The sequence below is a fragment of the Sinohyriopsis cumingii genome, chromosome 1 (genome assembly GCF_028554795.1).
Source record: "Sinohyriopsis cumingii isolate HCF-2022 chromosome 1, ASM2855479v2, whole genome shotgun sequence".
In the NCBI taxonomy this organism is placed as follows: domain Eukaryota; kingdom Metazoa; phylum Mollusca; class Bivalvia; order Unionida; family Unionidae; genus Sinohyriopsis; species Sinohyriopsis cumingii.
The window spans coordinates 1,917,996-1,937,896 of NC_142961.1; positions in this window are offsets into that span (position 1 = coordinate 1,917,996).

Genomic DNA, 19,901 nt, shown 5'->3' on the forward strand with positions numbered 1-19,901 from the left:
TTTTTATTCGTTTGTCATAATAGCGTTTTAGTTCCCTGTATCGTTTGCCGCCACAATTGATACATAATTGTGATTTACCACGCACCCCAACGTGGCAAACCAAGCAAGGGAGGGGGCCATTTGAACCATTACGAACGCTTTGTAAATGATATCCACAAAATTCACCTCTACATGATTTATTGCACGGGGTTGTCGACCCAATCATCAACTATTTGCAGTGATTCATTATATAATAATTCTTTCATTTAAATACTTGTTTTAATTATATGGAGGAGGAGTTTGAGAGATTATCAGCAATCAAGCGTTACAAAAATGTTAAATTTAATCTCGACAGAACCCTCAAGGACGTACCAAAAGCGTTAATAAACGATAGAACCCTGTTAAATAAAATTCGTGATTGTATCAATGAATTCAAGCGTGATGGTGCATCTCACACCTGGTCAACATTTCGAATTGATGGCGTTGTTGATGCTACCATGAACGACAAACGCGCGGCAACGATAATATCACAACTTGGCTTCAGCAAGTATTTCTTCAGAGTGAAATTCATTGTCCGGATGGAATCAGGCAATTGGATTATACGAGATAAATTTGAACCAGTTCGTAGCGGCAACAAGGCGGTTACGTTGAGCCGCGACTCCAAGCCGGGGCTGTTAACTGGAATAGACAAACCATACTATGAACGAGCGTATCCTGAAACAGCAGTTGTTTATGGAATATACCCGTTAAATAAGAAACCTGATATTGGAAAACTAGCGCCGATGAAACAGTCAACGTCGTCAGTGGTGAAGCCACTCAATTGTGTAGCAGAACGAATAATAGAGCATTTTACAAATGCATGTCGAGGAAACAAACTGACTGATCTACGGCGTAGTAAAATCAACCAATGGGAACTGACAGTACGCGAGCGTGGAGCAACCATCAGTGACATAGCTAGATTGGAAACGTCGCTGAGATTTCCAATAACCGTTACAACGATAACCGGACAAGTACTATACGAATCAAAATATAAATCAAAAGGAACCCCAATTAAAATTATTGATCATAACGAACACGCGTGGACGTCCGCGGTCACAATATTTCCGCGGGAACGAACCGTAAAGTATATACCTGAAGAATTCTCCCGGGATGGTTTCCTCAATGAGGGGAAACTATTCGACGCTATTGCGCATTTAAGTAAAAACGATCCAGTGTCGGTGTGGTTACTTCGCAACGCTGAAAACGATACGGATTACTTTGATCAGTTTGTGCGACCAAATGGCGAATTATACCGCACTGAAGCGTTTCACAACAAGATGAAAAAAACCGCCATGGAATTTTTTGAGCATGATGAACAGTTACTAACAAATTGTTTTACAATTCCATCGGTTGCAGCTCATTTTGCAGCAAAGAAAAATGCATGGAGACCAACACGCAAAGAATTCCTCCCGGATATACAATCTAGTTGTTTGGAATACTATCACGGCGGATTATGGAACACAAAATACGACCGTGAAAGAGTTATTTCCGTCGACATGGTTGCTTGTTATCCAGCTAGTTTTCTTGGTTATGGATCAGCCGCTGAGTACTTTAAACGATTTGGACACCCTGGACATGAAATGACCCGTGTTGCAATTAATGGGCCGCTGCCTGATTTCGATTTAACCGGATTCGCTCGTGTGGTATCATTTGAATTCGCAGCAGGACTTCATCGCTGTTGTTATATTTGGATCGGTAGACACATGGCTGAAAAGAGATGGCTTCCAATAGCGCTGCTACGGTTTATGATTGATTGTAGCATGCTTGTATCGTTGATTGTCAGCGACGCGATAATATCATATCGGAAACAAACCAATGTGTGGTTACCAGAACCGGAACGTCCTGATAGTATAATTGACGAATCCAGAGCACAGATTGATGCCGACGAAGAATATATCATCGAATGGTCCAAACGGGTATTTAATCAGCGAAACAGCGAGGCAAAAGATCTCGGTAGAAGAATAATTGGTAAATTTACTCAAGGAGGAAAAAACTGCGACTACAAACGATATTCCTCACGGCTGATTATTGATGACGCCGAATACGACTTTGTAATCGCTGATGCAGTGGCGAAAAATCGATACGTAAATTGCAAAACAGCTCTGCTGTCCAATGGAACAAAGTTGGGTACAGTTGTTACTTACGCCGATGGAGACAGCCCCGCGTATCCGCATTTGAGGGCGTCTGTGTTGGGTTATGCTTGTATCAATTTATTTTCAATCTTAAATAGATTTCCTGACACCGCAGTTAGAGTTGCGATTGATTCAATGTACATAGACGCAAAATATGAAAGCAACGTAGCCGCGCTTACTAATCCGGACGAGAGTTGGGGCACATGGAGAATTAAAAATGAAATACTACGCAATTATTCACCATCAGCAGATGTCACCGTTGAGAACAACTACTTACGCGGTGACAAATTGTCAGAGTGGTCTAATGCACCACCGTGTTCTGATCCAATTTGTAGATACAAAACAGTTTATTTAAGCGGCTGTGGTGGGTCAGGAAAGACAACTCGGGCAATTGAATTATTTCGAACGCGGGCAAATATAATCGTGCTGACACCGACCCATAGACTTGCAAGAGAAATAAAACAACGAAACGTTGATTCTTGCACTTATCACAGCTTTTTTCGATACAGCGGCGATAAATGGACCCCTGATCGAATGGGCGAGAAGTTCATTCCTGAGGTTATTATTTGGGATGAGATAGATACTGTTTCGTTAGATACGCTACAAATGTTTCTTGATTGGCTGTTGACAAAAAACTGCGCGGTGATAATGTGTGGAGATCATGGCCAACCACCACCATTTGTCGGCGAACGCCCACATGATTGGTTGAGCGGGTTCGTGGATTATTACGAAGAAGCCGATACTGATTACCGAGCACTTGATGAACAACTGCGCGAGGTTAAGAAATTAATTAGATTACAGCCGGATAAAATCCAGTGTGAAATAATCCGTGAGGTGATTCCGGAAACTCCGTTAAATGAATTTTGGGAAGCATGGCGACCAAATGATTTGATTGTAGCGAGTAGAAAGATAGTCAGAGACACACTTCAGCGGAAGTTGTTTGCGTTGCATAAGGAAAAGTTTCTAACGCGCCCAGTGCCGTTGTGTTATAGGCCCGCGGATACACGACGACAAAACATTGAAGTTGAAATTCCAGGCCTGACAAAGTCAGGGACAGAAAAACAAATACTGGTGCTGAATGATATTGTACTCGTTGATATCAGCGTTGTCGAAGACGCGCTGCGTGCTGATAAATCGCCATGGACGCTAGGATACGCAACAACAATACATTCCTCGCAGGGATTGACTATCACGGATACAATTGTTTGGATAGTTGATAATCGCATCGAATGGTCGAATTTAGTCTATCTCGCAGTGTCCAGAGTACGAAGGATGAGTCAGCTTCGAAGAATTGTTATTGACGAAGCCACTGACAACGATGACATTATTGATGCTAGCGTCATTGATAGAAAACTCTCGGGTTACCGCCAACAGGATAAAAAAAAACAGCGGCGTTTTGATATTGATGCCGAATTAATAATTGCGCTACGACAACAACAAAATAATCACTGTGCGAGTTGCAATTATATAATGCGTTGGCGTTATTCGGATAAAGACGCTCGCCAATTTACCGTGGATAGGATCGATAACAGTTTCGGTCATATCCGTGGTAATGTGAGGTTAACTTGTCTTGAGTGCAATAGACGCAACGACGCTAGTTAAGGCCACGTGGGGGTAATTGAGTATCATCAGGTATCACTTGTAGTTGCTCGCGAGTAAATCCGCGCTGAGGAGCAGTTGAATCCAATCTATAGATCGGTGCTCTACCAGTTGATCGTGTTATCGTTGATATGTTATGCGTGGTAACACTCCAAATAGGATCAGTAGCTCTTGCTCTGCCGCCTTCAAGTTCTCCTGGTTCATATAAATATCTAACAGTGACATTGCCGAGAATCGGCTTGGAAACGCTATCTATTTTTGATCTTCCGGGTATATACTTTTTTTTTTATTGCGTCGCTGGGCTTCATGTTAATTGCTCGGGTAATCTCGTTATTTAACGTTGCAATTACACCTGGTAATCTTTTGACCCATTCACGAGATCGTTTTTCTTGGATGAATTCTTTTGCGTATTGATATCCAAATAACCGTTCAGCAAGAGTCCGATTGAATCGTTCAACAATTGCCTGATCATGATGTAGCTTAGTATGACCTCGTCGTACCGCGACGTTATGATGTTTCAACGCTGATAAAACAGCAACGCGAAATTCATTGCCAGGATCAACTTGTAATAGATTTGGCCAGCGCAGAGGACCTCTTCGATAAATCCGCTCAAACGCACCGGCTACTTCAGTTGCTGACTTTGTTTTCAAGGGCTCCGCTTGTTTGTATCGACTCGCAACATCAACTACAGTTAACGCGTATTTGTAACCGTTGTCATGCGACAGAAATAATATGTCAGCTTGATGAACTTCATTGGGTACGGTAACATCAAAGCGCGAGAAGTTGACTTGGTTAGGTGGCGGTAGATAGATTTGCCATATAGCCTGTTTGGATAACCAATTAGCCGCAGTGGCCTTTGTTACTTTTGCAGCGCTTGCGAGTTTATCAATTGCGGCCTTTCCTTTCCAGTATCCTCTCGGAGAATAATAGATGGATTCCATGTTGTTATTATAAACGCTAGCGTTTTCAATTACCAGCGCGAGAAGCTCCGCTTCCAATCATTAATTTACCTTTCATAGCCGATTTTACCAACCATGAAGCCAACTTTTCTTTGAGGGATTTATCAGGAATGGCATTTAACGCGTGAATTAATTTTACATCCGCGATATGACGCTGTTGCAGATCACCGCTACGATAAGCTATATCATGTATCCAACATGCTTCGTCGATAGCGTTTATTGGATACTCACCGGGTCGCGGCTGATTTTGATCATTGAGTCTGATATCTAATCGTGTTCCGGGGCCACAGTAGCTATATCCTGGGAGGTGCTTTTCTCCTGGATACTTTCCCCATGGTGTTCCGGGGAGTTTTGATAACTTGGCTGCAATATCACCTCCTCGCTTTTTTTTTAAAACACCACCGGGTCTAGCAGAAATAAATCTAAATTTCTTTGTACCACATGTCGCACACTTACCAGTAACCGCCGATCTGTTATTTTTTGTGGTAATTGTTGTTTGATCGGTCGTTGAAGTACGCGCTTTACACTTTACACAATATAGATCCATAATTTATATATAGCGATTATGAATGTAATTGATTTTTCAGCGACTAAAACAAGAGAACCAGTTAAGCATCATGCAGCGCTCCCCAACTCGATCCGGATGATTATCATTGGACCATCTGGATCCGGTAAGACGCAATTGTTACTTAATTTAATAATGAGATGGATGAAATGGGACAAGTTGTATTTGGTTGCTCCTAGCGTAGATGATCAACGATGCTACGAGGTGTTAAAGGATTTCAACGAGAATGCATCAGAGATCACCGAAAACAACGTCGTTGAGTTTATTACAGATATCGATGAAGCACCAAGCATCAATGATATTGATGGCGGCGTTAACAATTTAGTAGTGTACGATGATGTAATGTTAGACAATCAAAAAAAAACCTGCTAGGATATTTTCTCGAGGCAGGCATAAAAACACGGATGCGATATATGTCACTCAACGATACACACAAATTCAAAAAGTAATCAGAGATAACTGCAACGTACTTGCTGTGTTTAACGGCGTTGATACACACACGCTACGAAATATCTGGCAAACTTGGTGTGGCGGTGACATGGACTTTAATGTTTTTCGAAACCTTTTTAGTCATGCTCAGTCGACCTCACATGGATTTGTAACGATAAATTTACACGATCCTCGGGCACGATATCGTATCGGACTTGATCAAATATTCGGTTGAATTGTCAAAGATTCCCATCGTTAACTGTGTGTAGCAGCAGAGGGGGGCGATGACATCAACGCGGTCGTCGCTGTGTTTACCGGACGCTGACGACACTGAGATCGACGCGTGCAGCGATTAATTAAACCAGTGCGTCGACGTAACAATTGTGTGATTCCCCCCATGACGACGACGACAACGTGGTTGTCGTCACTTTTTTTACCACGCGGCGACAACGCTTGATCTCTAAATGCAGAAAGTATCAATTAAACCAAATGACATTTGGAACAAATGTCCGATTCGCCCCCTCTGCTGCTGTGTGCCCCTATCTACACTGTTTATATGTGGGTTAACTGTGTGCCCCATCTGCACTGTTTACATTTGGACTGACTATGTACCTCAACATATTTCTTTTATATAGGGATTGAATATTGGACAATGACTTGGTTATGATTTTAGATTGTACCTGACTGCGTGTTGTCACTTAATAGCCCTAATTTCACGAGCGTATGCCCACCTTCATATTGCAGGTGATTGCTCATTCTTCATTTAACACACGTAGGGACATTATTTGTCCTATGTATTCCCCTAATGCTTTAGGTTAACACCCACAGAGTCGTAAATGAAACTAGCAAAGATGCCATAAACGGGCCGAAAGGTAGTTTATCGGATTTTACCATTTTCATTCATTTTTAATATGCACATAGCCTGAATATTTTTGTTCTCATTTTCTTTAAATATACTTTACATAGTATGATATGTGTATTCATATGCCCATGATGAACACGCACAAACATACGCGCACTGGGGCGAAATGCACACATACATACACACGCGCGCCCACACAGACACGCACGCACATCCGCAAATTAGTGTGGCTCATGTACAAATGTATATCCACAACGGGGCATGATGTACAAGTGCCCACACAAGCATGCTACGAAGAGACGTAATTGTCACAGCATAAGTCAAGAAATAACTTGGTTTTGCCTTAGAACGATTTGATCATTTTCGTCGTACATGCGTACAACATTACCCTGGGTGAATAATTATTTTTCACGGTACTGAACTAACATGTACTTCGTCGAGGATCGCTTGCGGCGAGAGTTACTAAAAGCACGGTATGCACGGGTATTTTACCCTGACTAATACTCACTCTCCTGTGGATTTAAGGCAAGTTCAGTTTCTAACTGACACACTGGTCTATGGATTTTGTCAAGGAGTGAACGTTCTCTGTTTGTGTTCTCCAGCCATAGCGGTAAGTGTTACATTTGTATTTTATTTAATATGTGAAGCGTACTCAGTTTTTAACGTCGTATCGTGAAATGATGCCTATACTACTACGCAGAATTTGAAACATTGTGAACTTTTGAATTACAAGATGCTATTAGAGTTTAATTTAGGAGATTTTAATTCTGAACCAATTATTATGACAAGTTTGGTTTCATTGCAGCTGTTTAGGGCTGTCTGAAGCTGTCTAGGTCTGTCTGTAGCTGTCTCTACGTATATTTATGCGTATGTCTGTGCGCATGGTGGATCCATGAAGGGTGGGCGTGGCCAATACAAGTGTGCCAACACAATGTGGGAGAACTGTGTGCTGACGGTGCATATGTATTTTCAGGTATCTCAAGCTACCTGCCTGGCATTCTGTGTGTCGTTATGGAAGATGATGTAACCATCTAGGCCATACAAAGACGAAACCGCTAGTTAGTAAATTTATACGCATGGTGGATCCATGAAGGGTGTGTACGGCCAATACAAGTCAGGGCCAACCCAAGAATTCGGGGGAGCTGTGTGGTTTGTCAGGGGACACATTTGCAAGTTTTACAAATATTTATCAATCATACGCCTGTACAAATGATTGAGTCATGTTTGTTTCAATTGTCCTTTTGATTACATGAGATTATGTGAATCTCACGTTCATTCCATAAGATTTTTTATTTTTATTTTCATTCCATGAGATTAATTGAATCTCATTTTCATTACAAGAGGTAACAGAAGATTATTTGAATCTTAGTCATGAATGAGGATACTTGAATCATTGTTTTCTTATTTGTGATTGTTTGGATAGAGTTTTTAAATGAGGTCATGTTTAGAGCGTGAAACAATCACTGTATTTGTAATATATATTCATCTGATAAATTTTCATCTTTCATCACATTGTGTTGTGTTTGTCATTCGATCCAAGCATCCATTCAGGTCTATCCTGTTACAGTGTTATATACACATTTACTTCAAACGTCCACGACAGGGATATGTCAAAAACATACAGGCACATCCACGACGGGGCGTGGCGCACGCACACTCATGAAGGCATTCCCACGACAATATTTGGCGCACAAACACGCAGTCACTCCTATTAGGGGCTTAGCATTCAAGCCCGCAGGCACGACCACGACTCGTCGTGATGAAGACATACACGCACGCAGATACACCAACGACGGACGTGACGCGCGCATATACACTGGGCCACTATTGAGCGTGACGCGCACTCATAAACAAGCACGCATGCACGCCCACAACTGGGCATGAGGCATATATTCAAGCACGTCCAAGACGGGGCGTGAGGCACAAACATTCATATAGGAAAGTCCATGATACGGTGTGCCACACACATTCACGCAAGCACTCAGGCACGTTCAAGACAAAATGAGATGCACACATTTAACGAACATCCACGATGGTATATGACGCACATACATAGGCACTTTCACATTGGGCATACACACGCACGCACTAAGCAAAGAGGTGCACGATCAAGGCATGGCGTACACATTGCACTTGGCACACTGGCACGATCACAACTGGACACAGATACGCTACATCAGGCAGGTGAACATACACACGCACCTGAATTGATGCTCTTCACCCCATAAACACATACGCGGGTACGCGACGGGGCGCACTCCGCCACATGAACACAGCGAGACTTTGTATTGCGCACACACACACACGACAGTTCGCTACTCCACTACATCGACCCACAAATAAACAAGCACACATGACTGGCACAATGTACTGTATTACAGTTCAAGCAGCAGAGGGGGCGAACAGACCACTTGTCTGAAACCTAATTTGCTTAAAATATAAGCTTCTTCTGAAAAAAATGAGGTCACTATTAACCTGACCGAGAGTTGTGTTTACATGCCAGAGGTCCCCGCCCCCTCTGCTGCTATCAATTTATCAAAAAATTTTATCAAGTCCGATACGATATCTTGTTCTAGGATCATGTAAATTTATTGTTATAAATCCGTGCTGGGTTGATTGTGCTTGTGAAAAGAAATTTCTGAATTTAATTATATCCATGTCACCGCTACACCAAGTTTGATGAATATTTCGCAACGTGTGTGTATCAACTCCATTAAACATAACTAAAATATTACAGTTATCTCTGATTATTTTTGGTATTTGTGTGTATCGCTGAGTAACATAAATCACATCAGTGTTTTTACATCTGCCACGTGAAAAAATTCTGGCAGGGTTTGATTGCTTGTCCAGCATCACATCATCGTATACAACTAAATTATTAATAAATCATTCTAAAACATCAACGCTCGGCGCTTCATCAATATCGGTTATAAACTCTATAACATCCTTATCTTCGTCCAGTAATCTTGCGTTTTCATTGAAATCTTTAAGTACATCATAACATCGTTGATCATCAACTGATGGTGCTACTAAATACAACTTATCCCATTTTAGCCATCTCATTATCAGATTAAGTAATAACTGCGTCTTACCCGATCCAGATGGACCTATTATTATCATTCTGATCGAACTGGGCAACGCAGGATGGTGTTTAATTGGCTCTTGTTAAAACTAATGATCTATCTACGGTTATAACAAGAAATGCGAGAATAGCATACGGTGGAAGATGTGCAGTATGTAACAGAAAAAAGTTTTCGTTTTTACCCATGAAGGATGGTGGTGATATTGCTAAATTAATGTCAAATTTCCCAGGCACTCCCTGGGCTAAATACCCAGGAGAAAAACTTCTACCAGGATATAATTATTGTGGTCCTGGTACTCGACTTGATATCAGGCTTGACAATCAGGATCAACCAAAACCAGGTGAGTATCCCATAAATGATATTAATAAAGCATGTCACGTTCATGATGTGGCTTATAAAAATAAAGATCTACAACATAGGCATATTGCAGATGTGAAGTTGATTCATTCGCTAGATTCCATAAAAACTAAAAATATCAGAGAATCATTAACTAATTGGTTAGTAAAATCTGCAATGAAAGGTAAACTCGTATTAGGGGCTGGTAATTAATTATAAATGGAATCAATTTATTATAGTCCAAAAGGATACTGGAGGGGTAAAGCAGCAATTAGTAAACTCGCTGATGCAGTTAAACATTCTGTTGCTAAAGCGTGATTATCCAAACAAGTAATATGGCAAATTTACCTACCATCACCGAAACGAATTCAGTACGCGTATTTCGATGTTAGTGTTCCTAATGAAGTTCATCAAGCAGATATTCTGTTTTTACCTTATGATACGATTAAAGTACGTAGACGTCAAATAACATACAAATACGCGTTAACTGTCATTGACGTTGCAAGTAGATAAAAAGAGGCAGAACCATTATCAACGAAAACATCATCTGAAGTAGTCGATGCGTTTGAACGAATTTATCAACGAGGACCATTACGATGGCCACAACTATTACAGGTTGATCCTGGCAAAGAATTTATTGGTCCAGTATCATCGTTGATGAAGCAACATAATGTCAAAATCAGACGAGGACACACTGCAATTCATCGTGATCAGGCAATTGTTGAACGATTTAATCGAACACTTGCTGAGCGATTATTTGGATATCAATACGCGAAGGAATTTATTCAAGATAAAAGATCTCGCGAATGGATTGCAAGATTACCAAGTGTGATAGCTGCATTAAATAATGAAATAACTCGAACAACCAATATGAAACCTATTAACGCAATTACCAAAAAAATATACCTGTACAACGACGTGATTTTTCAATACAGCCAATATTATGTAATGTGACCGTAAGATATTTACATGAACGAGGTGAACTTGAAGGTGGTAAAAAAAGAGCGACTGATCCTATGGGAGTATTACGACACACAAGATATCTAGCGTAACAAGATCCACTGGTAGACCAGCAATCTACAGGCTAGATTCAACTGCTTCTCAACGTGGATTTGTACGTGAACAACTACAAATAATTCCCGAGGACACTCAAATACCACCGCAATCACTTAACTAGCACCCCTACGTCGATTACACTCAAGACAGGTCAACATCGTGTTTTCTCGTGTATGGCCAAGACGATTATCTTTCCTATCTACGGTAAATTGTCTTGGATCATTTTTTAGATACCGCCATAACATTATACAATTACAACTTGCACAGTGAGTATTCTGCTGCTGTTTCAGCGTACTAATAAATTCAGCGTCAAGATCAAAATCACGTTTATTTTTTTTATCACATTGTTTATAACCAGCTAATTTTTTTCTTATTATGTCACCGTCAACATCGTCATCATTGATCACTGACTCGTTCATGATAATCCTTCGTAGTTGAGATATTCTTCTGACCCTAGATACAGCGAGATAAACTAAGTTTGACCACTCGATACGATCATCGACGATCCAAACAACTGTATCAGAAATAGTTAATCCCTGAGATGAGTGAATCGTCATCGCGTATCCTAGTGTCCACGGAGATTTGTTCAACGATAATGCATCTTCAACAGCGTTGATATCAACTGTGATAATATCATTTAATACTAAATTCTGTTTCTCGGTCTGTCCTGGTATATCAACGTCAATATTTTGCCGCCGTGTATCTGCTGGTCGATAACATAACGGAACTGGCGACGTTGGAAACTTTGTTCGCTGTAATTGAAACAATTCCCATTGAAGTGTATCTCTATCTTTCTACTTGCAACTATCAAATCGTTTGGTTTCCATGTAAGTAGAAAGTCGTCATGGGTTTTTCTGAAATCACTTCACGCATTACTTCATACTGAATTTTATTCGGCTGTAGTCTGATTAATTTTTTAAACTCCCTTAATTCTGGATCAAGTGCTCTATGATCATCAGTTACTTCTTCAGCGTGGTCAACAAAATCTTTCAGCCATCCATGTGGAGATAGTCCAACTACGGGCGGTGGATGACCGTGATCGCCACACATTATCACAGCAGTATTTTTTGTTAATAGCCAATCAAGAAACATTTTTAATGTTTCTAATTGTACTGTACATATTTCATCCCAAACGATGTTCAGAGGAATATATTTCTCACCCATCCTCGAAGAAGTCCATGCTTCACCCTTCCATCGAAAGAAACTGTGATAGGTACACGATTGTTCTCCTCGTTGTTTCATCTCTCGTGCGAGTCTGTGTAGGAGTTAAAACGATCATATCTGAATTCTGAAATAATTCGATTGCTCCTGTCGTCTTACCAGAACCACCTGGTCCGTTCAGATAAACCGTTTTATTTCTGGTTATTGGATCGTACACCGATGGTGCAGAAGATAGCTTTAATGTTTGATATTTTTTACAATAAATATCTTTAATCGTAACATCAGCGGATTCGGAATAATCGAGTATGTTTTCTTTTTTTATTCTCCACGAACCCATCTGTGCACAAGTATCGATATGTAGTTGTTCTAACAATCCTGAATATTTTTTATTGATATAAAACGAGTCCGTGGCAACTTTGACAGCAAACTTAGAAACCTTATTCATCATCGATAACATATTTATTGAAACGTACGCGAGCATCGATGATCTTAAATGAGTGTACTGAGGTGACTCACCGTCCATGTAGCTCACGATTGTGCCTAGTTTAGTTCCATTTGACAAGAAAGCTATCTCTCGACTTATAAACGTGTTTTTCTTCGTTGTATCAGCGATTATAAAATCTAACTCAGCATCGTCCATGATCAATATTGCACAATGTCGTTTATGATCGTATGATCCTCCCTGAGTGAACTTGCCAATCATTTTTCTGCCAAGATCTTTCGTAATTTTATTCTCGTAATCTGTTTTATCCGGGTTTTCATCATCAGAATACTGTTTTTGTTGTGGTAACCAAACTTCGGTTTGTTTCCAATATGATATAATTGCTTCGCTGATCGTCAACGATATTAACATCGCACAATTAAGCATGTACCGTAACAGTACTATTGGTGCCCACATTTTTTCTGAAAAATGTTTTCCAAACCAAACATAACAAATTGGATGAAGTCCCATAGCAAATTCGAATGATTCGATACGAGCGAATGCAGTCAGATCAAAATCCGGTAATGGTCCATTTATTGATACTCGTGTCATTTCATGTGTCGGATGACCGAATCGCTCAAAGTACACAGAACAATCTCCGTACCCGAGAAAACTTCCGTGATAACACGCGACCATATCAGCCGAAATAACTTCTCTGTGATCGTATTTAGTATTCCATAATCCACTGTGTCCGTATTCGACACAACTGGATATTATATCATTAAGAAAATCAAATCTAGTTGGTTTCCACGAATTTTTCTTTCTAGCAAAATGAGCCGCAACTGACGGAACAGTAAAACAATTGCTCAATAGTTCGTCAGTATCATCAGTATATTGGAGTGCAAGATTTTTCATTTTCTCTTGGAGAAGATCTTTTCGATAAATAACGTCATTAGGTCGTACAAACTGATCAAATTAATTTTTTTCTTCCATGCAAGAACTCTGAAATAACCATACTGACACAGGATCGTCTTTACTTATTACGTTAGTAAAATCAAACATATCTCCGCGGTAAATTTTAACAATTCGATTTCGTGGAAACACTGTTACTGCGCTAGTCCATGCGTGTGCGTTATGATCAATAATTTCGATCGAAGCACCTTTTGATTTATATTTTGATTCAAACAATATTTCTCCTGTTATCGTCGCTACGGTTATTTCAGCCACATCTTTGATTGACGCCCCGGTATCTTTAACCATTTCTCCCCACGTGCTTATTATTTTACGTCTTTTATCCGTTAAGCCGTTTCCACGAGTCGAAACTGTAAAATGTTCTGTTACTCGTTCAGCCACACAGTTTATTTTTGAAAATGTCATTGGCGCCAGTTTATCAACGTTGGGTTTTTCATTTATCACATAGATTCCATAAATAACCGCGGTCACAGGATACGCTCCTCATAATATGGTTTGTCAATGCCAGTCAATAGACCTGGTTTAGAATCTTTACTTAGTACGACAGTTTTTTCACCCTTGTGTACAGGATTATATTTGTCACGGATAATCCAATTACCTGTTTCTCTTAACACGACAAATTTTATTCTGAAAAGATATTTGCGATCATCAATGTAGTTAATGATAGTTGCTGCTCGTTCGTCATTCATCGTAGCGTCGATAACACCGTTACGTATAATCTTGAACGTTGACCATACATGAGATGTACCATCCGTGTGAAATTCTTTCTTGGCGCCGTGAATTTTATTAATCAAACTTTTATTTTTCGGATCAACCAGATCTCTCATCGGTAGGTCGGGAGATATTCTGTCGAGATTAAATTTATGTGCGCTCCAGGGCTCGATACGGGACAATCTATCAAACTCGCTCATATTATATTTCAAACAAGTATTTAAATGAAAAATATTATGTATAATGTCTAGATGCAAATGGTTGATGATAGGTTTATTAACTCGCTGTAATAAATCCTGTAAAAACGAATTTTGCGGACAACATTCACAATGTGTTCGTAATGATAGTTTAGGACCAATACCGTGGCTGCGATGTGGTGCTGGAGTGCGAGGAAAAACACAATTATGTGTTAGTTGTGGTGGAAAAAGATACAGAGAACTTAAAAGATATTATGATAAAAAAATAATGACAGTGACAGATCTATAAAATCCGTAGAGGACTATCTAACTAAGTTTTCATACAAATTATGATTTAAACAAATACTATTATTATATAAATGGAGCAAAATATGAACGAGTTTGTGAAGCATCCTATCATCAAGAATTACGAATCAAATCTTGATGGTGTGATCAGACACTGTCGGTTGAAAAGACCAGTTGGTGTCATTAGTAATGCTGGTTATCTAAGGTTCAATGCTGCAAATAAAAGATATCTTTGTCATCGTTTCATATTCGAATGTTTATTTGGGGTGATTAAAGACGGTCTTGTGATCGATCATATTAACGGAGATCCTCAGAACAATTCCCTGCACAACCTTCAGGCTATTAATCAAAGCAAGAATTCTGCACGGGGAAGAACGGGTAAACACCCAAAAAATCCCCAGAGCGATTAACTCTGTCAATGTGGAGACCGACGACGAGAGAACGTTTAAATCAATAAATTCAGCTGGAAAATATTTTGGTATTAACTCGCGTATGGTACAGTACGTTGCAGATAAGAGAACGAAATCATCATTTTCATACCGGTTTGAAAGCTGGATTTCGTTCTCTTATATTCCATTGGTGTTAGATACAGAAAACTCTGCCGCAATTGTGTAGTCAATGATGGAGATAAATCGTCAAATTACCTCGAATTATATTTATTAACTATTTATTTAATATTTGGGTCTATAGTACTACTTACCTGAAGAAGGGGAATAACTCCGTTGAGCATTCACAGGTAATTGAGTTACTTCCCTTTGACCGTGTCACGGATCCGCATACGTGTTTACGATTGTAAGCGGAAATATAAATTTGTAAATAATATTTTTTCTGTGTGTTTCTAAAGTCAGTTGAGTTCGACAAAACCGTATTTAATTTTGATCTGTCAAGAGCTGGTTAACGGGAAGAATATGAGTTATTTTCCGTTGCCTTACAGGAACCTTCCTTATATCAGTGACTGTATTTTGCACAAACAATATATTTTTTATCGGTTTTTCAGGTTCGCTACGATGTCTACAGTGTGGCAGTTTGGTCCATTTATCGATACTCGTGTTATAGTGATGTATATCTTCTGCGATAATAACAAGTAGCCGAATCGTTCGGTTTTCCTGGTTCGCTACGATGTCTACAATGTGGCAGTTTAGCCAAAACGTTTTTCCGGTACATATATTATCCCGAAAAATAACTAACTTTCTAAATCTGACTTATTAAGCAGAAATACGTTTTATCTGTGTGCAGAACTGAAAATTTAGTTATACTTGTTTTATCGAAAGATTTAATATTAAGTTTGCAGCGATAGAGATTTCTTCACTGATGATTAGCTATATAACAACTTTTAAAGCGTATATAATCAGATTAGGAACCATGGTGCAAGTGATAGCGCAGCTGACTCTCATTTTGGGGGTCTGCGGTTCGAATCTCGTGATGGACATATATTGTCGACGGTACCTATGGGTAGGGTTTTTCCTATATAAAAGTGTGTGCGGCAGCAGCCCATGTATATCTCACACTAAGAAACCGTAGTGTGACTGCGTTTTAGCAGCCCCGGGATTTTCTCCTGGGGGGTGTACATGGCGTATAGACAATCTTCTGATTTCGTTTCGGTTAGAAAAATTCTCCTGAGATATGTCTATGACGCCCCCAAAATAAACAGTAGCGTGGATGTATAAGCTCTAAGTCACATGGGTACCCACAAAAAAATAACATTTAGAAAAAATGTTTGGCTAAAAGAAACGATCATGGGATGCCGAAAAAAGACCATAAGAAAGGTCTCAAACAAATGATCCCATGGAGACACACAATCCAGTGCAGGAAAACCCATGAATGATAACCGCTCATCATACTACTGTTTATTTTTGTTAAAAATTTATTTATTCTGAAATATATATATTTATTTATTCTGAAATATTTTTTATTTATTCTAAAATATATATATTTATTTATTCTGAAATATATATATTTATTCATTTATTCTGAAATAATTTTTATTTATTCTGAAATATTTTTTATTTATTCTGAAATATATATTTATTTATTCTGAAATATATATATTTATTTATTCTGAAATATTTTTTATTTATTCTGAAATATTTATATTTATTCTGAAATATTTTTTATTTATTCTGAAATATATATATTTATTTATTCTGAAATAATTTTTATTTATTCTGAAATATATATATTTTTTATTCTGAAATATATATATATATATATATATTCTGAAATATTTTTTTATTTATTCTGATATATATATATATTTATTTATTCTGAAATATTTTTTATATATTCTGAAATATTTTTTATTTATTCTGGAATATTTTTCATTTATTCTGAAATATTTATATTTTTTATTTGATCGATTTGAGTACCAACCACCCCATCAGAATTAACAAACCGATCGATTTTGTACCAACCACCCCATCAATGATAAAATATTTCTGAATAAAATATTTGAAATTATAATAATTATTTCTGAAAAATCATTAAGATTTCACATACAGATTCACTATCAATTCCTCTCCCCGTTGGTGAATTAAGTGTCCAAGGTGGTCAGTTAGTTTAAAATTTATTCGTGTTAACATATTATTATGACACCGCAGATAAACAGGATTGGTTGATACTTGCACGATCAAATCCCCAGGAGGTACTTGTGGTGTGAACGTGTATAAAATATATCCTTGTTGAGCCTGATTTGATTTTCCAAGATCTATTTGATAGCTGCCATCGATCACATCACAGACGAGATTATCTGCGATTGTCGATGTTATATTAACAATTCCTGGTGAAACATGTCTACCGCCGCCATATGGATCATTGTCATGTTTGAGAACAAGCGGAGGTGGTGCTACTTTTCTCCATGATTCGATGATCTTAGGAAAATTTGTATCAATAATTTTTTTTAGTTCGTGTTTTTAAATTTTGGTATTTCAAATATAAAATCGCCTTCCCCTTCATATTCTTTTTCTGTTATTCTGTAATAATTGATAAATGGATTTCTAGGGCGGGGAAAAGAAAAGACATGATTGCGTACTTCCTTAATGAAAGTTTCATTAACGTAATTATAATCTGATTCCAAATGATTTAGATGTCTTATTGACTCAATAATCTGTTGTTTTATATCATCATTATAATGTTGCGATAACGACAAAAATAAATTTTGTATACTATCGATTGATTGCTTGACCTCATAATTAATAGGGCCGGAATACATTTCATAAACTTCCGAATATCTTATTTCACCACTAAAAGTATAAACTTACAAATACAGAATCCCACTTCAACCACGGATAAAAACCTCGGTATTTGGGAGTTGTTATAAATTTCTTTTCATTTACTGTAAAATCATCTAGACGTGGTTCTGGTGGTCCATGATATTCTGGCGGGATTTCAGGCCAACCTAGTACTGATCTTATCGATGATTGATAAATATCAACGGCGTAATCAGGAGAATGTATTTCAACCGTAGAAGATAGCGTCGGCTCATGAACGTTAATTGATATTTTTGCTTCTTTTCCCGTTATTGATTTTATTCTACGCGCAAATTCTTCATTGATCTCTTCCATATCATAACTGCCAGTCGGTATTCCAACAACGTTCCAGTCAGGTGTTCCATCATCTTTATTTTTATTAGCAAATACAAGCGAGTTATTTGCTGCTGTACCATTAAATGATTTCGATCTGATATTTGGCCAACTGTAATATACTCGTAATTATGCTAGTGCAATTTCTTTTACTGGAATCGCAATTGGAAAAGGATTAATCGAACTTTGAGATCATCGCTGTTTTCAGCGGAGTTGTGTTTGTCACGATCTGCTGGAGTAGCTCTAGTGATGTCATTATTTAATATATTTGTGCCTTTAATACCAGCACAGTTGTATATTTTAATAATTTCTGTAAACTCAAAATCAGATATAATTCCATCATTAAGACAGGCTGATAACAACGACGATAACTTCGAGTATGCTACCGTTGCCGTGTGCAACTTTATCCTGTAATCGGATAATTTTTTATTCGAGCAAGTATTTATCTTTTTTGCAATGATATGGAGCACACCTGCAATTGATGTTGCAGCTGAAATACAGATTGTTACGGCTACTGGCGCCATCGTTGTTATCGCTGATAATAATACGCCGGTGGACACAATAACAGCGGATACTGAAGTGTTTCAGCTACAAATTCTAGACACCACCAGAAAGATGCTGCGGCTAATCTCTTATCAGCTGCTTCGAGAATAAATATTTCTTCGTTTCCGCTATTTAATATGATAGACACAACTCCAGAAAACTTGTCGGTGGAATGACGCCATGGGTACGTTGTAAAAATCTCGAATTTTGCAGCACTAAACACAGACAGCCTGTACACACGAGTGACTACTGCGGTATATTTGATAGTTTTATTTTGCTGTGACCATGTTGCGAATCCAGATGACACCGTGCATACGATATTGGTAATATGCCCGGGAGTTATTCCGGCTGAAATTTTAATCAGACTAATTTTGTTAACGATATCAGGAATTCCACTTACGACATCTTCCAATGTGTTTTTAGTTGTGTCTAGGTTAGTTTTCATATCAGAAAGTTTTATGTCAACGGCGTGCGGAGTGCCGAAGAATTTATTGATGGCTTCATCGGTTTTTTGAAAATTTCTTTGAAATCTTCCAAAAGCGCCTACGTGCACATCATACTCTGCCCGCAACGTGGATAATTTACCATCTACGGTATTGTAGTTAACGTCAACGTACCTTTTAGTTGCGGCATCTTCGTCGGATGTTGGATCTCTTAACACTACTATCTTGTTTCCGCTCATGCTGAGCTCACTTGTCATTGTGTCGCCGGTGTTTCTTACACGATTAGCAACGCTTTTTGCAATTTCATCTCTGATGGTTTTAAGCGATATACTTGAGTCTCTGATTCTACCGCCGTCAGTAAACACAGCAATGTTATCCGTGACCGCACCGAGTACTCGTCGAATTATATCATTCCATTGGATGTTGCTCGTTTTTAGTTTTCCGTATCGGTCCTGAAAAATAGCAACCTCATCTGGGTCAACTCCAGCCAGGTTCATAATCTCAGCGAGTTCATCTTTAGTCGCGTACTTCGACAAATCAACGTTGGATTT